This window comes from Cnephaeus nilssonii (genome assembly GCF_951640355.1).
Source record: "Cnephaeus nilssonii genome assembly, chromosome: 13".
Lineage (NCBI taxonomy): Eukaryota > Metazoa > Chordata > Mammalia > Chiroptera > Vespertilionidae > Cnephaeus > Cnephaeus nilssonii.
In genome coordinates this window covers 15,505,159-15,522,773 of record NC_137084.1, presented here as the reverse complement: position 1 = coordinate 15,522,773, position 17,615 = coordinate 15,505,159, and the positions used below count along the sequence as shown (strand labels likewise).

The 17,615-nt window shown below is 47.5% G+C and overlaps 1 protein-coding gene across 1 annotated transcript in view; it reads right to left on the bottom strand.

Moving 5' to 3' along the window:
* Positions 1-17,615, bottom strand: part of TSPAN18 (tetraspanin 18) — a 151,268-nt gene that overhangs the window by 107,589 nt on the left and 26,064 nt on the right. Inside the window, exon 2 of the mRNA XM_079787402.1 lies at positions 14,455-14,534. The gene's annotated coding sequence lies outside the window, so the exon portion shown is untranslated. The remainder of the gene's footprint in view (positions 1-14,454; positions 14,535-17,615) is intronic.

Below are 17,615 nucleotides of genomic sequence, written 5' to 3'. Positions count from 1 at the left end.
ACAGGATGCTCCGTTAAGTTTAAGGTTCAGATAAACAACAAATAATTCTGTATTTGTATTGGCGTGCCGAGGGTGGGACTCACGTTGCCCGGGACTCCCACCAAACAATTACTCATCGTCTACACGCAGTTCAAATTTCACGGGGCGTCCTGTGGTTTAACTGACGAGACCTGGCTACTCCCCCCAGAGGCACGCCTCGTGCAGGGGAGACAAGCTGCACGTCCCCCGGCCGGCGCTGCCCGGGAAGGCCCGCACAGCTGCGAGGCAGCAGGACGGTGAGCAGAGAAAAGCAGGAAGCCTAACGGCACGGACCTTCTGGAGGCAACGCTGCTGAACGTGCGCCTGAGCGGGAACAAAAGCAGGAAACGAGGGGGCCTCTTGTCCGGAGAGGGGGGCTGAATGACCTCTTCTTCCTCTATTTCCAAGCTCTCTGTAACGCTGTTTTATTGTCTTCATAGCCACACGCACACAAACCCGTACACACGCACACAAAACCATCAACTTTTCTTACCTTTGAGCGAATCAGGTTTTCTATCAGATTTTGAGCCCGCTGAAGCCGGGGACTGGGAATTTTTAATCTTGGTATCCCAATGGATGCTCAGGCGATGAGGGAGGGAGGAAGAAAGGAGAGAGAGGGAAAGAAGGGGTGGAGAAAGAGAGTAAAGAAGGACCAGTCGGTACAAATGCCAAGGGTTGGGAAATTCCAGCTGGAAAGTGACGTCTGAGGGTCACGGGCCCTCCCGGCTGGAGGAACTCCTGTCACCCTGAGTCTCCTCGCTTCTCCTGGCTGGGGAGGCCCCTGCGGTCCTGAGCCTGGGTGGTATGTGGACAGCAGGCAGCACAAAGCCCAGCCTCTGTCCTGAGGTCCCCTGCTCCCCAGTCCTCCGCACTTACTGAGAGCCACCACCCAGCAAGGGGACGGACGCACTGCAGGATGCGGGGACAGGCCTGGGAGCTCCCCGAGACAGAAAGCCGACTCTGCACCCTCCCGCTCTGCCCGGCCTGCTCCTGGGGACATGCCTGCCTCTTGGTGCAAGTTCAGTTTAAACAGATGTGTGTTCCTAAGAAGCCCCGTCTTTGAAGTCTGGAAGCAAATCTCAGCTCCAAAGGGACATTTCCCACCGAAAAGGCTCTGTAGGGAGTCTGGGCAGAAATAAAAACCAAAAGCCCTGGATCCTTATCGCCTGGTATTTATGAGATTTTTAATAGAATGGCCGCCTCCAAGGACTGCATGACCGAAAGGGAAAGGGAAGGAGAGAGGAGGTGAGACAGGCATCCCACGGCGCAAGGCTGGGACGTCCCCAGGAGGGCCGCAGCCTCAGATCCACCAGGGCACACTGTCACCCTGAGGATGAAGCTCTCAGGGCCCGACTCTCTGTAACGCTAGACTCTGTACCCAGACGGCACTCATAACTGGAGCCATCAGGAACCGGAGTCAAATACCTACCGACTGAGGGTCCCCTGGACACCGGGCTCGGTGCGGCCTCCGCCTCAGCCTATACCAGACCCCTAGAAAGCCCTTCTACACCTCTCCCTGGAAGCTACCTGGTCACACTGCAGGACCAGACATAGGTCTCCTCTTCAGGATCTTCTGGGTACCTTCCGCCCCTCCCCCAGCCCCAGCAACAACCCACTTGGAAACACCTCCGTATCGGCGTGCCAAGGGTGGGGCAGTGGGAGCAATCTGTAGGCCATAGGGGATGAATTGTCTGTAGATAATTAAAAAGCAAACAAACAAACAAACAAAAACACGAAAAGCTCACAATTCTAAACAATGTCAGTGATAAAACACTCTGCCTTAAAAAAAAGTTTTTTTGTTGCTCTAAGTTCTTAACAATCGCTATAGTCGCTGATGAGTTTTAATATGTATGTAAGCTTCCAATGAATGTACTGTTATACCTTAATCTTTCATAAACATCGTGCTCACATGGCAGTTAGTTCGGAGAACATCCACTTATCCAGCCAGACCCAACACGAGGTGATTCTGCTACACACGTTCACCTCCATGTGGATAATAAGGATTCAGGATCCCTGGAGTTCTCTGTACCCAGTTCCCGTCTCCAGCCCCGATGCCACTTGATATTCCCCCACTTACACATACATCCGCACTAAGCCATGATACACAGTGGTTGTGAGGACAGGAAACGGACACTGGATTACTGCCCTCGCGGCCCCCTCTGCACAAGTCATTCTCCGAACCTTGTGGGGTTCCCTCTTTTGGAACTTTCTTCACGTATATTTTTTTCTTTTTTCAAAATATCCATTAATATAATTTAAAAGCATGGACCCATTGCTTTTTCTCCCCTTTATGGCTAGCTGTAATGTTTGCTTGTCTAATGGCATGGTTAGATTATGAACTTCACTAAAAGAAGAATTTTACTGTCTGTGTTTCTTTGAGAATCTATGTTGTTTCATTGCTATTATTGAAAAGAATTGAGTTGTACTGAGGAGGCAGTATTAAGACACCACCTTCCCTAGGTGCCGGAGACCGAGGTGTGCCCTGCTGCGCCTGTCCTATTCCACGTCGGGCACTGGCAGCTGAACCGGCTCTCCTTCGGGGTGGGCACTGAGCCCAGGGCTTGCTCTGGTGGCTGATTTCTCTTCTTCATGCCACGCCACTCAACAGCTCTCCGGGTATTGTGAAAATAAGATGTTTGTCATATTGTGCTGGATGGGCTGCCCTCTGGGTAGCACAGATAGCCTCCACTGGGCACCTCCCATGGGTCTCCAAGATCCTGAAGTTCCCCATCATCATCTCCAACTCACTCACTCCCTAGGTGATCACATTCAGGTCTAAGGTTTGAAATACTCTCTAGAAGCTAATGGCTCCCAAATTTGTCTCTCCAGCCCTGACCTCATCCCTGAACTCCAGGTTTGTATTTCCATCCACGTTCTTGCCAACTCTATGGGGACGGTTTATAAATGTCTCAACTTGCCCTAGTGCAGTGGTCGGCAAACTCATTAGTCAACAGAGCCAAATATCAACAGTACAACAATTGAAATTTCTTTTGAGAGCCAAATTTTTTAAACTTAAACTTCTTCTAACACCACTTCTTCAAAATAGACTCGCCCAGGCCGTGGTATTTCGTGAAAGAGCCACATTCAAGGGGCCAAAGAGCCGCATGTGGCTCACAAGCCGCAGTTTGCCGACCACGGCCCTAGTGGATAGAGCATCAGCCCTCAGACTAAAGGGTCCCAGGTTCGATTCCGGTCAAGGGCACATGCCTCGGTTGCTGGCTCAATCCCCAGCCTGGGTCTGGGAGTGTGCAGGAAGCAGCCAATTGGTGTGTCTCTCTCACATCGATGATTCTCTCTCTCTCTGTTTCTCCCCCTCCTTTCTACTCTCTCTAAAAATCAATGGAATAAATATCCTCAGGTGAGGATTAACAAAAACAACAAAATAAAAAGGTAAAATAAATGTCTCAACTTAAAATGCCCCCAAACAGAACTCGGTATGTTCTCCTCTCCCTCCACCAAAGCCTAGCCCACCAAGGTCCCCCCTTTTCAGGCACAACTCATGCTCATCCTTGACTTCTCTCTTTCTCTCCCACTCCATTCAGACCATCAGTGAGTCTGTCAACAAAACTTCCCAAATAAATGCTGAAGGTTTGGGCTCCTCGGCACCTCTGCCACCATATGTCCTTCTAAACCACCTCATCTCTTGCCTTGATTTCAACAGTCTCCACACTGGACTCTCAGTCCCACATGGTCTGTTCTCCACGCAGCAGTCAGAGCCATCTGGGTAAAACATAAATTTGATCCTGTTTCTTACTTGCTCACTGACTTCCCATTACACTTAGAATCAAAATCCAAAGTCCTTAACCTGGCCGCCAGCTCCCCTGTGGCCTCCTCTCCTTCCACATCACCTTCGCTCCAGCACCCTGGCCTCCTCACTGGTACTTCAACATGCCAGCTGCCTGCCCACCAAATGGCCCAGACTCTTGCTGTTCCTCCACCAGCAAGGCTCTTCCCTCAGAGGAAGTTAAGGTTTGTTCCTCACTGCCTTCGGGTCTCTGCTCAAGTGACACCTGATCAGGAAGGCCTTCTACGTGCCCCCCCTGTGTTGACAGCGACTCTCCTGGCCACTCCCTGTCCTTCCCTGCACCTGATACTGCCTGGCATTCAGTTTGTTTGGTCTCTGAGCTCCATGAGGGCAGGAACTTTGCTGTTTCATTCACTGTGGTACTCCCAGCATGCAAAGCAGTACTACTATGTAGGGGCTCAACAAATATATATTAAATCAATGATTGTGGACTCATATTTGACATTTTCCCTCAAACTAACTCTGAGCCAGGTATCATTATCACCGGGTTTTGTCATTTCCACATCTGCAGATGTGGAAACCGAGACTCAGATAATGAAAGGGATTTACCTCTCAAGATCTCTCAGAAAATTAGTGATAGATTCATGATTAAAACATAAGTTTCAAAGAATAGAAAATCAATACAGAAAATTAATAAAACCTAAAGCTAGTTCTTTGAAAAGAAGGATAACATCAAAGGGCCGCTAGCCAGGCTAACTAAAAACAAACAAAAAAACACACAGAGAGAGAAGACACAAATTACTAACATCAGAAATGAATGAAAGAGGGGATATCATTATAGTTCCCATGGACATTAAAAGGATAATAAAAGACTTTGAGCATGTTTTCATATGTCTCTTGGCCTTCTGTATATCCTCTTTTGAAAAGTATCTGTTTAGGTCCTTTGCCCATTTTTTTATTAGATTGTTTATCTTCCTTTTGTTAAGTTGTATGAGTTCCCTATAAATTTTGGAGATTAAACTCTTATTGGAGATAACATTGGCAAATATGTTCTCCCATGCAGTGGGCTTTTTTGTTGTTTTGTTGATGGTTTATTTTGCTGTGCAGAAGCTTTTTATTTTCATGTAGTCCCATTTGTTTATTTTCTCCTTAGTTTCCATTATCCTAGGAGCTATATCGGTAAAGATATTGCTACGACATATGTCTGCTATTTTGCTGCCTATGGATTCACTAATCATCCAAGAGATGCAAATCAAAATGGCAATGAGGTACCATCTCACACCTGTCAGAATGGCTATCATCAACAAATCAACAAACGATAAGTGCTGGCCAGGATGCAGAGAAAAAGGAACCCTCTTGCACTGCTGGTGGGAATGCAGACTGGTGCAGGCACTGTGGAAAACAGTATGGAGTTTCCTCAATCCCACTTCTAAGAATATATCCCAAGAAAACAGAAACACCAATCAGAAAGAATATATGCACCCTTATGTTCATAGCTGCATAATTTACAATAGCTAAGAGTTGGAAACAGCTTAAGTGCCCATCAGCAGATGAGTGGATTAGCAAACTGTGGTACATCTACACAATGGAATACTGTGTTGCTGTAAAAAAGAAGGAATTCTTACCATTTGCAACAGCATGGATGGACCTGGAGAGCATTATGCTAAGCAAAATAAGCCAGTCAGAGAAAGATAAATATCTCATGATCTCACTCATTTGTGGAATAAAATGAACAACATACACTGATGAACAAAAATAAAACCAGAGACACAGAAGCATCAAACAGACTGTCCAACCTATGAGAGAAGGCAGGGGTTGAGGGAGTAAGAGATCAACCAAAAGACTTGTATGCATGCATATGAGCAGAACCAATGGACACAGACAGTAGGGGGGTGAGGGCATGTGCTGGGGGGTGGGAGTGGCCGGGGAGAGATCAATGGGGGAAAAAGGAGACTTATGTAATACTTTAAACAATAAAGAATCTACACTAATAAAAGAGAAACATGCAAATTGACCATCGCTCCGCTACACCCACCAGCCAATCAGGAGGGAATATGCGAATTAGAAGGACAAAGATGGCGGCTGCCCAGCTGCTCCAGGTGCAGAGTGGCCGGGCAGGGCAGGACACCTGCTATGAGAGAGAGGGCAGCGGGGGGCGGAGGGGCCAAGGGATCTACAGGAGCGGCACTCCAGCCACAGCAAAGACGAAGACTGTAGACCCTGGAGTCTGCAGTGAAGACAAAGATGGCAGACTCCAGCCTGAGTCTGCAGCAAAGACGAAGAAGGCAGACTCTGGCCTGAGTCTGCAGCGAAGACCAAGACAGCAGACTCCGGCATGAGTCTGCAGTGAAGATGGCAGACTCCGGCCGGAGCGAAGGCCTGGGTCCCAGGTGCCGGAGGAAAACTGGTGCTGGAAGCCAAGAAAAGGAAGGCCTATTGCACGAATCTCTTCGTGCAATGGGCCTCTAGTTTAAATTATAAAAAAGGATAATAAAAGAATACTATGACTAATTCTATGCCCATAAATTACCAAGCTAGATAAAATAGATTAATTCCTTGAGAGACACAATCTGCCAAATTCACACAAGACGAAATAGGCAATCTGAATAGGCCTGTGTCTATTAAATAAATTGAATCAATGATTAATAATCTTTTAAAACAGAAAGCATCAGGCCCATTTAAGTTCACTGGTGAATTCTACCAAACACCTAGGTAAGAAATTATACTAATTCACCACAATCTCTTCTAGAAGATATGAACAGAAAGAGTATTAAATAACTCATTCTAGGAGGCCAGCATTACCCTAATACCAAAACCAGACAAAGAAAACTATAGGCCAATATCTCTCATTAACATGGATACAAAAATCCTCAAGAAAGTAATAGTCAATCAAATCCAGCAATATATAAAGAGAATTATAGACCAGAGCCAGGGAATTTATTCTAGGTATCTAAGGCTGGTTTAACATTCAAAAGTCAATTAAAGTAGCACATCACATCAACAGGCTAAAGAAGAAAAATCACATGATTATATTAGTAGGTGCAGAAAAAGCATTTGACAAAATCCAACATCCACTCATGATTTTTAAAAAACTTGGCAATCAAAGAATAGAGGGGGATTTCCTCCACTTGATAAAGAACATCTGCAAAGAACTTACAGATAACATCATGCTTGTGGTGAGAAACCAGGAGCTCACCCACTAAGATCAGGAGCAAGGCAAGGATGTCCCCTCTCACCACGGCTTTTCAACATTGTACTAGGAGCCCTGGCTAATACAATAAGACAAGGTTTTCTTTTTATTATTGAGGAGGAAGCTTTTTTTACAGGTTTGTGTTTGTTTTTTTTTTACAAATTGGGAAGGAAGAAATAAAACTGTCTTTGTTCACAGATGCCCTGATTGTGTAGAAAATCTTTTTAAAAATTTTGACAATAAACTCATGGAACTAATAAGCACTTATAGCAAAGCAAGGTTGCAGAAGACAAGGTTAATATACAAAAATCAATTGCTTCCTGTATACCAGCAATGAACAAGTACAATCTGAATTTAAAACACAATACCATTTCCATTAGCACCAAAAGAAATAACATATTTAGGTATAAATCTAACAAAATATTCACAAGATCTATATGAGGAAAGCTACAAAACTATAATGAAAGACATTGAAGGAGAAATAAATAATTGGATAGACATTCCATATTCATGGATAAGAAGACTCGATATTGTCAATATGGCAGTTCCTTCCAATGTGATCTACAGATTCAATGCAAGCTCAATCAAAATCTCAGCAAGTTGTTTTGTAAATATTGACAAACTGATTCTAAAATTCATGTGGAGAGGCAAAAGACCCAGACTAGTCAACACAATATTGAAGAAGAACAAAGTTGGAGAATTGACACTACCTGACTTCAAGACTTGCTATAAAGCTACATTAATCAAGACAGTGTGGTGGTAGTGAAATAATAAATAAATCAGTGAACCAGAACAGAAAGCCCAGAAATAGACCCACATAAATATAGTCATCTGATCTTTGACAAAGGAACAAAGGTAATACAAAGGAGAAGAGGTAGTCTTTTCAACAAATGGTGCTGGAACAACTAGACCTCTATAAGCAAAAGAGTGAATTTAGACACAGATCTTATGATCCTTGCAAAAAATGCGCTCAAAATGGATCACAAACCTAAATGTAAAATGGATCACAAACCTAAATCTAAAATTCCTAAAAGACAACACAGAATAAAAATCTAGATGACTTTTTGTATGGCAATGACTTTTTAGATACAACACCAAAGGTATTATCCATTAAAGAAAAAAGATAAGCTGAACTTCATTAAAATTTTTTAAATGATGCTCTTTGAAAGACACTGTTAAGAGGAGACAAAGACTAGGAGAAAATATTTGCAAAAGATATATAGGTAAAGGACTGTTATCCAAAATAGCAACGAACTCTTAAAACTGAACAATAAATAAATGAACAACAGATTAAAAAATGACAAAAGACCTGAACAGACAAGTCACCAAAGATATACAGATGGAAAACAAGCATGTAAGAAAGAAAATGCTCAACATCATATGTCATTAGGAAATTGCAAATTAAAACAATAATGCGATACCACTACGCAGCGATTAGGATGGCCAAAATCCAAAACACTGACAACACGAAATGCTGGGAGGATGTGGAGCAGCAGGAACTCTCATACACTGCTGGTGGGAATGCAAATGGTACAACCACTTGGGAAGATAGATTGGCAGTTTCCCTCAAAATTAAACATACTTTTACCATATGACCCAGCAATCGCGCTTCTTGGTATTTACCCAAATGAGTTGAAAACGTATGTCCACAAAAAACCTGTGCACAGATATTTATAGCAGCTTTATTCATAATTGCCAAAACTTGGAAGCAGCCCAGGTGTCCTTCAGGAGATGAATTGATAAATAAACCATAGCACACCCAGACAATGGAATATTATTCAGCTTTACAAAGAAATGAACTTAGCAGCATTATTCACAATAGCTAAACCGTGAAGCAAGTGTCCATTGATGATGAATAGATAAGCAAAATTTAATTAAGCACATACAAAAAAAGGAAGGAAATTCTGACATATGCCACAACATGAATGAAACTTGAGGACATTATGCTGAGTGAAATAAACCAGTCACACACAAAACAAATACTATATGATTACACCTATATAAGGTACTCAGAGTAACAAAAATCATAGGCACAGAAAGTATACAGGTGGTTACCAGGAGCTGGGAAAAGAAGGGGACAGGGAGTGATTATTTAATGGGTGTAGGGTTAGTTTTGCAAGATAAAAAGAGTTCTAGAGATGAACAGTGGTGATAGTTGTACAACAATGTGAATGTACTTAATACTACTGAACTGTACTCTTAAAAGCAGCTAAGACAGTACATTTTAGGTTATATATATTTCACCACAATCAAGAAAAATGGAAAAAGAAAAGAGCTATCAAGTCATGAAAAGATGTGGAGGAAACACATGTAAGTGAAAGAAGCCTATCTGAAAAGGCAGCATCTTATATTATTCCAACTCTATGGCATTCTGAAAAAGGCAAAGTTATGAAGACAGTAAAAAGATCCGTGATTGCCAGGGCTTAGGAGGGAGGGAAGAATGAATTGGCGGAGCACAGAGGATTTTTAGGGCAGAGAAACTATTCTGTATGATACTCTATTCGTGGGTACGTGTCATTATACATTTGTCAAAGCCCATTGAAGGTACAACACCACCAGTGAACCTGGGATGGGCTTTGGGTGATAACGATGTGTCAACGTAGGTTTGCTGATTGCAATATACTGTGTGCTCCACTGTGGTGCGATGTCAGTAGTGGGGAGGCCCTAGGTGTGTGTATGGCGGGGAGACGATGGTGACTCTCGGCATTTTCCCCTCAGTGTGGCTGTGAACCTAAAACTGCTCTTGAAAATAAGCTGATTTTTTTTAAAAAAAGGCCCGTATCCAGAGCCCAATCTCCTTCCTTGATCCCACAGTGCCTTCCTTTTCTAACACGGCCCTGCCCACACCCCAGAAAGGGAGACACCTCGGCAAGTCCCTAAGCCCAGGGAATGGCATGGGTCATTCTTCTCCCATCAGCGGCTCTGGGCAGGTAACAAACTACCACAGCTAACAGCACTGCCAGCAGATCCGGACTCGCTCCTGAATTCCAGGACTATTCATCGAAGTCTATTAGTTTACACTTTTAACTAATAAGAGAAGCAGCTGGGAGGGGCCAAGTGACCACCAGCCGGGAAGACTGGCAGACGAGGCCCATCTCTGCCATTGCACAGCTGTGTGGCCCCCTCCAATGCTGACATGGCATCTGCAGCTGGGGTCTCCTTCCCTCCCTCTTTGCCCTACCGGGTGGGTGTTTGAAAATTCAGAGGTGATTCACAATGTGGATATATGTCATTATTTTAAAACAACAAAGAAAAACTCTTAAGGGGGCTTTCTGCTAAGTTTTGCTGCATTAAACAGAAAAGCAATCATTTGCTCATTCTTTAGATGGGGGAAAGGAAGACTTCTTATTATCTCTCCACGATGTCAAGGAGGTCACCCCACACGGTGATAGGTCTGCCTGGCCTTGCTCTCACAGCCAATCATACCAGGGAGACGGGGCATCCCCGAGGGGACACGCCACCGACTTGGCCTCCTCTCAGGACCAACAGGTATGTGGCCCTAAGATGAACCTTCCTGGGTAAATGTAAAACAACTTGAAAAAGAAAAGAAGGAAAAGGTTTGGGATGGAAAATGGCCAAGAAGGGAGAGAAGGACCAGGGAGCTGCCATGCGTCACATGTGGACGTGAGGCTGGCCTGAGTCCAGAAACTCGGGCAGACGTTGAGCTGAGTGAGCAGGAAATGGGTGGTGAGAACCTGTCATCCTGTCCCCTCGCATACGTGTCCCAGACAGAGAGGGGGGAGCCAGGAAGGCAGATGAGGCCTGGGGGCTGCGGCCCCTTCCTGTGCTTAAACCCAGGGCGTGTGCCCCACCAGTCAGAATTAGAGAAAACTGGGGGGGGGGGGGGGGGGGAGGGGTGTTCATATGACAATGGCAATTATATCCACCGTTTCCTGGAATGTTGACTCCTTCCTAGGCGGTGGACAACATGTCTGACATCCGTCATCTCATTTAATCTTGACCATGAGTCTGCAATTGTCATGACTCTCTTTGTCTAACAGGAGAATAAACCGAGTTCATTTGCCCAACCCAAAAACTAGTTAAAAAATAGTCCTGAGATTCATCTAATGCCAAAGCCATGCTCTCCCTCTGGCATCCTCAGAGGGAAGCAGAGATGACTAGGACCTTTCAGCCAGCAGATGAGAAGGGGAGGGTAGAGATGCTGGAGAACCGCCTGGAGGAAAAGGGTCCTTGTGATGCAGCCCCACAAGGCAGATTTGGGGCAAGCAGACGGAGGGTACAAGAAAACAGATGTCAGCTCAGCACAAGGAGACACTCTGACCCATCAGAGACAGCCCAATACAGCCCCAGGCGGCACAGGCTGCAATGGAGGCCATGAGCCCAACACCCTGGAGGCGGTGAGGCTCATATTGACAACCACCTGGCAAAAACTTTGGGGCGGAGATGCTACCTAGCATTCAGTTGTCTTTAAGCCCTTCAGCCTTCATAGAGTGACCCATTTGACCCTCCCCCAACCCTTTGCATGAATAGCAGAGAATATTGGTCCTACAGAGACCATGAGGATGCTCAGAGAGGTGGAGCAACTAGCCCAAGGTCACACAGAAGAGCAGAGCTGTGACTGGGACCCAGGTCTTTCTCCAAACCATATTGGGTGTGGGTTGGAGTTTAATCAAGCTCACCTGAAACACTGGCCTCTATTCTCACCGTTGTCATCTATGAGGCCGTCCCAGAATCAGGGAGGATCAGGATGTCTCCCTCATTCCCCACTCTAACTCGATAATGGCCTCTTCACCACCATGATTGTGGCTTGGCTTCAGGGCTGCATCCTCTCCCCCTGCACTGCCCTGGGTCATCCCAGCAGCCTCCCAACTGGGCGCCAAAACAGTGCCCCATCTTCCTCTGAAAGCCGGTAAAGGAGCTTTAAAATATACTAATACCCCTCCAAAGTTACACATGAAGCAATAGTAATCAGCACAGCATGGTACTGGCATGAGGATTTACACATAGAGCAATGGAATGGAATTGCGAATCCACAAACAAACCTAAACATCTATGGCCAACTGATTTTCAACAAGGGGGCCAAGACCATTCAATGGGGGAAAGAATAGCCCCTTCCGTACATGGTGCTGGGACAACTGGATAACCACATGCAAGAGAATGAAGTTAGACCCCTATCTCACACCATATACTACAAAAGTTAACTCGAAATGAATCAGGGACCTAGATATGAGATCTCGCTCTCAGATCTCAGCAGGAGGAAGGTCCCGATGCTGCCTAGAGATGGCCTTGGCTCACTAGCTCGGCCGGTTGCAGCAGTCTGGCTGGGAGATAAAGACACCAGGAACTCCCCTTTTTGCAAAGTCCATGCAAAGCCAAGTAGAGAACATGGGAACAGTGCTACCATGGGCACCCCTGGGGTGTCACTGTGGGCATGCAGAATGCTCTATGGACACATGGGGCACGACCACGAGTGCTATGGGGTGATGCTGAGTCCTGTGGGTGCTTCCTGGCCTCTATGGGCCCTGTGGGGAGCCACAGTGCAGGTGCTGTCATTGGCACCATGGGAAGCCACTGCGGTGCTGTGGGGTGCAGCTGTGGGCACACACTGGGTGCTCCGTAGGTGTGCAGGGGTGCCACATTGTGGGTGCTGTGGGGTGATATAGCAAGCACACTACCATTGGGGCAAGAGCCCTGTGTTTGGGTCCTAATGACCTTGCTGCTTTTTAGAGGTGAAACCTAGAGTAATTTACTTCTATGAACCCCAGTTGTCCTCACCTATAAAAATCGTATTAATGCCTGCTTCTTGGGTTGTGGGGAGGATCAGCTATTATCTACAGAAAGGGTCTAGTGAAGATCATCAGGGCCAAGTGTAAACCACGGGATAAAGGCTCAGTTCATATCCGAGGTGGCCCCCAGCTCTCAGAACCGAGAGCTGACACAACCCAGGTCCCATACCCAGACCTTTTTTAGATCAGGCACGGAAAGAGGTATGTGTCTCCAGGGTAACCCCACTGTTTGGTCATAACACCCAGCTCTCACATCTCAAAAGCCTGAGCCTCTTGAAAGAGGTCACCTTGGGAGGCCACGTTACTCCAGGGGACTGCCATCGCTCAAAGCAAACAGGTATGTCTTGCTGGCAGTTTCCTCGCCCTCACAACCACCCAGTGGTTTGCCAAAAACTGAGGCTCTGGGAGATCAAATCACTCGCCTGAAGTCAAACAGCTACTGAGAAGGCAGAGCTGGGACTCGGCCTCCACCAGTCTGACCCCCAAACCCCAGCAAACATTTCCCACAACAGCACATGGCCTTATGGTCATCTTTGTATTTTTCCTGTGACTCAACCATTGATCTGTTTCTTGGCTAACAACAGGGGTAAGGCTAAATCACTCTGTTTCCTGCACAACCCCCTGAAGGTAACCCAGGAACAAGAGCACGCTTGCTTCTTTTTTTATGCACTTAAAGAAATTCTTGGCTGGCATGGCTCAGTGATTGAGCGTCGACCTATGAACCAGGAGGTCACGGTTCGATTTCCTGCCAGGGCACATGCCTGGGTTTCGGGCTCCATACTCAGTGTGGGGCATCATTGATGATTCTATCTCTTTCTCGCTCTCCCTTCCTTTCTGAAATCAATAAAAACACACTTTAAAGAAAGAGATTCTTTCCCTTTGTTCACCCAGGCCCCCAACTTCCTCTGATTAGAGAAACATCCGTAGCAGAAAGGTCCCGGGAAAGTTACGCCTTCCCCGACTCACTTCAGAGCCTTCTCCTGAGTAAGAAAGCCATGCAAGATCCAGGCGCTGTGCTAAGGCAATAGCTTCCTGTGAGGATAGGGCATCTGCTGCCAGGAGGCTTACAATTAAGATTGTGGCCCGAGAGCTGGCCAGGCTGGGGTGCTGCAGAGCACAGGTGCTATCGAGGGGGAGAGAGAGCCCACACTGGTGCCAGGCCAAGCCACTCCAATGAGGCTGTCCACTCAGGCCTCAGCCTGGCCCTGCTTTACCTGCCTCAGGGAGCTGGCCAACCTGCCTTGGATTTTAGCTGGGAAAATGCTGGCCAGCCAGCACAGTCTGAAAGCGAGAGGATGAACTGGGAGAGCAGGGGACCCTCGGATCAGTGATGAGGATAGTAACCCAGTGCTTCCCCACCACGGGCACCAGAGGCAACCAAAACTGCAAATGCCATCAGGCGGCGGGTGCAGCTCCCTCCAAGGGCTCCCTCCTTCCAATCCCTCGGCCCTCGCTTCCTGGGTGGACTCAGGAGCAACGCTGACCTGCAGCCCCCTCAACAGGGCAACCAGCCTCATGAGACCCCACTTGAGCATCAGCTCTCTCCTCACACATCACACTTGCTCCCCATTTCTGAACAAGCATTTGGGGTAGTGACGAGAGTAAAGCGATCCTTCACCTGCCCTGCATTCCCCAGCACGAGTCTCTCTCGCGCAGGGAGGGCGGGCTTGGAGGGCAGGGAGAGAGGAGAGGAGATCAGACCCTCTTATGTGAATGAGTTGAGATGCCACTCCACCATGATACCCAAATCATACCTCTTCCAACCGGTCTTTTCCTTTCAGGGGTGTCAGGATTCTCTTGAGGTTTCTTTCTGATGGTGGCTTCAGGAGACACTCTGCAGGGAGAAGAGAGAGAAATAAGCTTTAAGAAGGCATGGGTTAGCAGGGCATGGGGCTTCTGGGGGCCAGCTCAGTCCAGACATGCACCCACTCTCTGAGTGCATGCTCCCTCCTTGCACCTCTGCAGGTGCAGCAGCCAGACAGGGTCCCCATGGCCAGAAAGACAGAACTGAGCACCCAGCCCCACACAGGTTCCCAGGATGGCATCCCCAGTGCCTGTGGATTGAGGCATATTTTCCGTCTGCTAACATCAGCCCCAGAGCCTGTGCGACGTCCATGTGATGACTTTGAGAGCATGCTAATTACAACATCGCATCACGTTTCCTTGCTTCTAGCTAGAATATTATCAACTTGGTGTGGGAACTCCATTTTCCTTAGGCGGAAAAACGGCGCTCTGAGTAATTTTGAAATATGAAAGGGAATTAATCATTGCCTAATGAAAGCAGGCTTTTTGGGCAGAACAAAACTTTCAAGATCTGGAATCCATGAAGAGATAAGTCATAAGAGGAGGGGTTGTGGGTGGTGAAAAAACAGCTCAGCCCCAGAGTGCAGGGGCCAAAGTCCCACCCCTCCCACTTCCTCTGTCAGTATGACTGAGTCCCAGGTCACGGGAGAAGGATCAAATTCACCGTGCCCAGGCCACACACCTGCCTGCCAGGGCTTAGGCCAGCCCCAGGGGACCAGGTCATTCCTGTGCACAGCTGAGGAATAAAAGCAAAACTTACAGCAGACAGGGCAGAGCCAAGTTCCCCGACCTCCCCCTCCCCGCTCCGGCTGCCCTCAATGGACAGGCTGCAAAGGGGAAGCCCTGATCGAGTTTCAGGCTACCTCAAACGATTATGACGATCATCCCGACACCCTCTCCAAGTCCATGAGAAAGTATTACCACTTCAGGGATGAGGGCCAGGAATTCAGAGGCATTAAATAACTTGCCCAGGGTCATAGCTCTGAACTGGGGCAAAATGAGGACTAGAAGTCAGGTCCCTAGGAAGTCAAGCCTGATGCAAGTGCCCTCTCCACAGTGAGAGAGGTGCAAGCAGGAGAGCCGTGAGTGCAAGGTCTGCTCTGCAGTGCACCGTCCTCACAGAGAGTGTTCTCAGGACTCCCTGCTAACTGATGGGGGACAGGGCTTGGCCGGAGGATATTACCTCTACCTCTACCTCTACCTCATTCATCCAGACATTGTCAGCCTGGGGACCTCACGCATTGGGGGCCAGACTAAGGCTACAATCAGAGGAATTCATGATATACACTGAGTGGCCAGGTTATTATGATCTCTGAATGCATAATAATCTGGCCACTCAGTGTGTGTGTGTGTGTGTGTGTGTGTGTTAGAGGCCCGGTGCATGAATTCGTGCATGGGTGGGGTCCGGCCAGCCTGGCCAGGGGGAGGGGACATGGGCGGTTGGCCGGCCTGCCTGCTGGTCGAACTCCTGGTTGAGGGGACAATTTGCATATTAGCCTTTTATTATATAGGATATACACTGAGTGGGCAGATTATTATGCGTTCAGAGATCATAATAATCTGGCCACTCAGCGTATATAACATGCATGTACATATATATTACAATTTTCTAACTACAAACTGAAAGTTCTTCCTTACCCATGCATCCTAATTAACAGATAGAATTTCTGCAAAGACTCTGTACTGTGTGCCCTTCTAAATCTCATTCTATGTGAGCCCACATGCAGACAGTGTGACTTTATACAAAGGGGATCTTGCCACAGATGTTCTACATACAAGGCCACTTATCAGGGATATCATGTCTACCCATGACTGTGACACTATACAGACCTTCCGAGCTGTTTTCGCAGCTGCACGGTGCCCCGTAGTGCATGTGGACCACAATATAGTTACCTCCTCTCTGAGTGCACCCACTCTCTCAGAAACACCCATGGAAATGTGGGGTGTTGCTGTTTCCGGCCATTGCAACCTTGCAGTGACCCCCACATCTCTGTGTGGAAATGTCCGTGCAGTTCCAAAGCCTAGACGTGGGTTGGCTGGGCAGAGGCTCTACACATTCCACCTCTGACTGGATGCAGACAAACCGCCTTCCCAACATGCTGGGTGGATTCCCCTCACATCGCAGGGCAGAAGGAGCCCTTTTTCTTGGATGCAAATTGGAAGCCAGGGTTCTGTTGGCAGAAGGGCTGTGCCTGTCACCGCCCAGTGGCCTGGGACTACAAGTCCCCTGGACAAAGGGAGGAGTAGATTTCTTGGCTCGCGCAGATGGCCGCTGCTTCACTGCCCGGGGGGCATTTCTGAAGACTCGGGCCCACCTGAGCCGGGAACTACATTTACTGGCTCAGAACTGATAATGAGCTTTTATGAGCTCTGGGGACGACGAGGAACACGTATTAATGTCAAGCATGCCTGTCAGCCACGCAGCCTGGGTGAATGTCACACATTAACGAAATTAAAGGCCGCAGCCACACGGGAAGGAGCTGGGGGCTGCATGTCGGCGGTGCGAGTAGGCCTGTCAATAACCACATTACTTTCCAGCTTTTGCACTCCTGAGCCTGAAGCTGTCTCCCGTCTTCGCAGGAATTCTGCTTTCTTGCAGCCTGAGAGGAGATTAGTTTATTACCATTCTGCCAGGAGAGGCAAAATCCAGCACTAATCCTAATTCCCATTTAAGCAAATCTTCATTGTGTGAGAGAAACCAGCTGGGCTCGGAATTTCTTCCCCCTTTTCCCTGAGATCTCATTTCAGCCCCCTCCTCTCCGTGGAGGAGGGAGGTCACGGCAGATGTTGGACCCTGAGCCCTCCTGGGAGGGAGAAAAGAATCCCAGGGTTTAAGGCCAAGAGGGGAGACTGGTGCTGGTTGACAAGGGGCAGCATTGCATGACGGTGAGCCGGGTGATGGCGTTCGCTGTGGGCCTGGTTGTTCTGGGCTGTGGGAAGGAAGGGCCACCACCCTCCAGGTCAGACACTTGGTCTTGCTTTGTACTAAGATCCCACAGATTCGAGGTGGCACAGGCTCACATCCCCAGTCCAGCCCTAACTAGTTCTGTGACCTCGAGCAAGGACTTTCTTACTCCACACCTCAACTTCTTATCTGGGAAAAAGGGCTCAC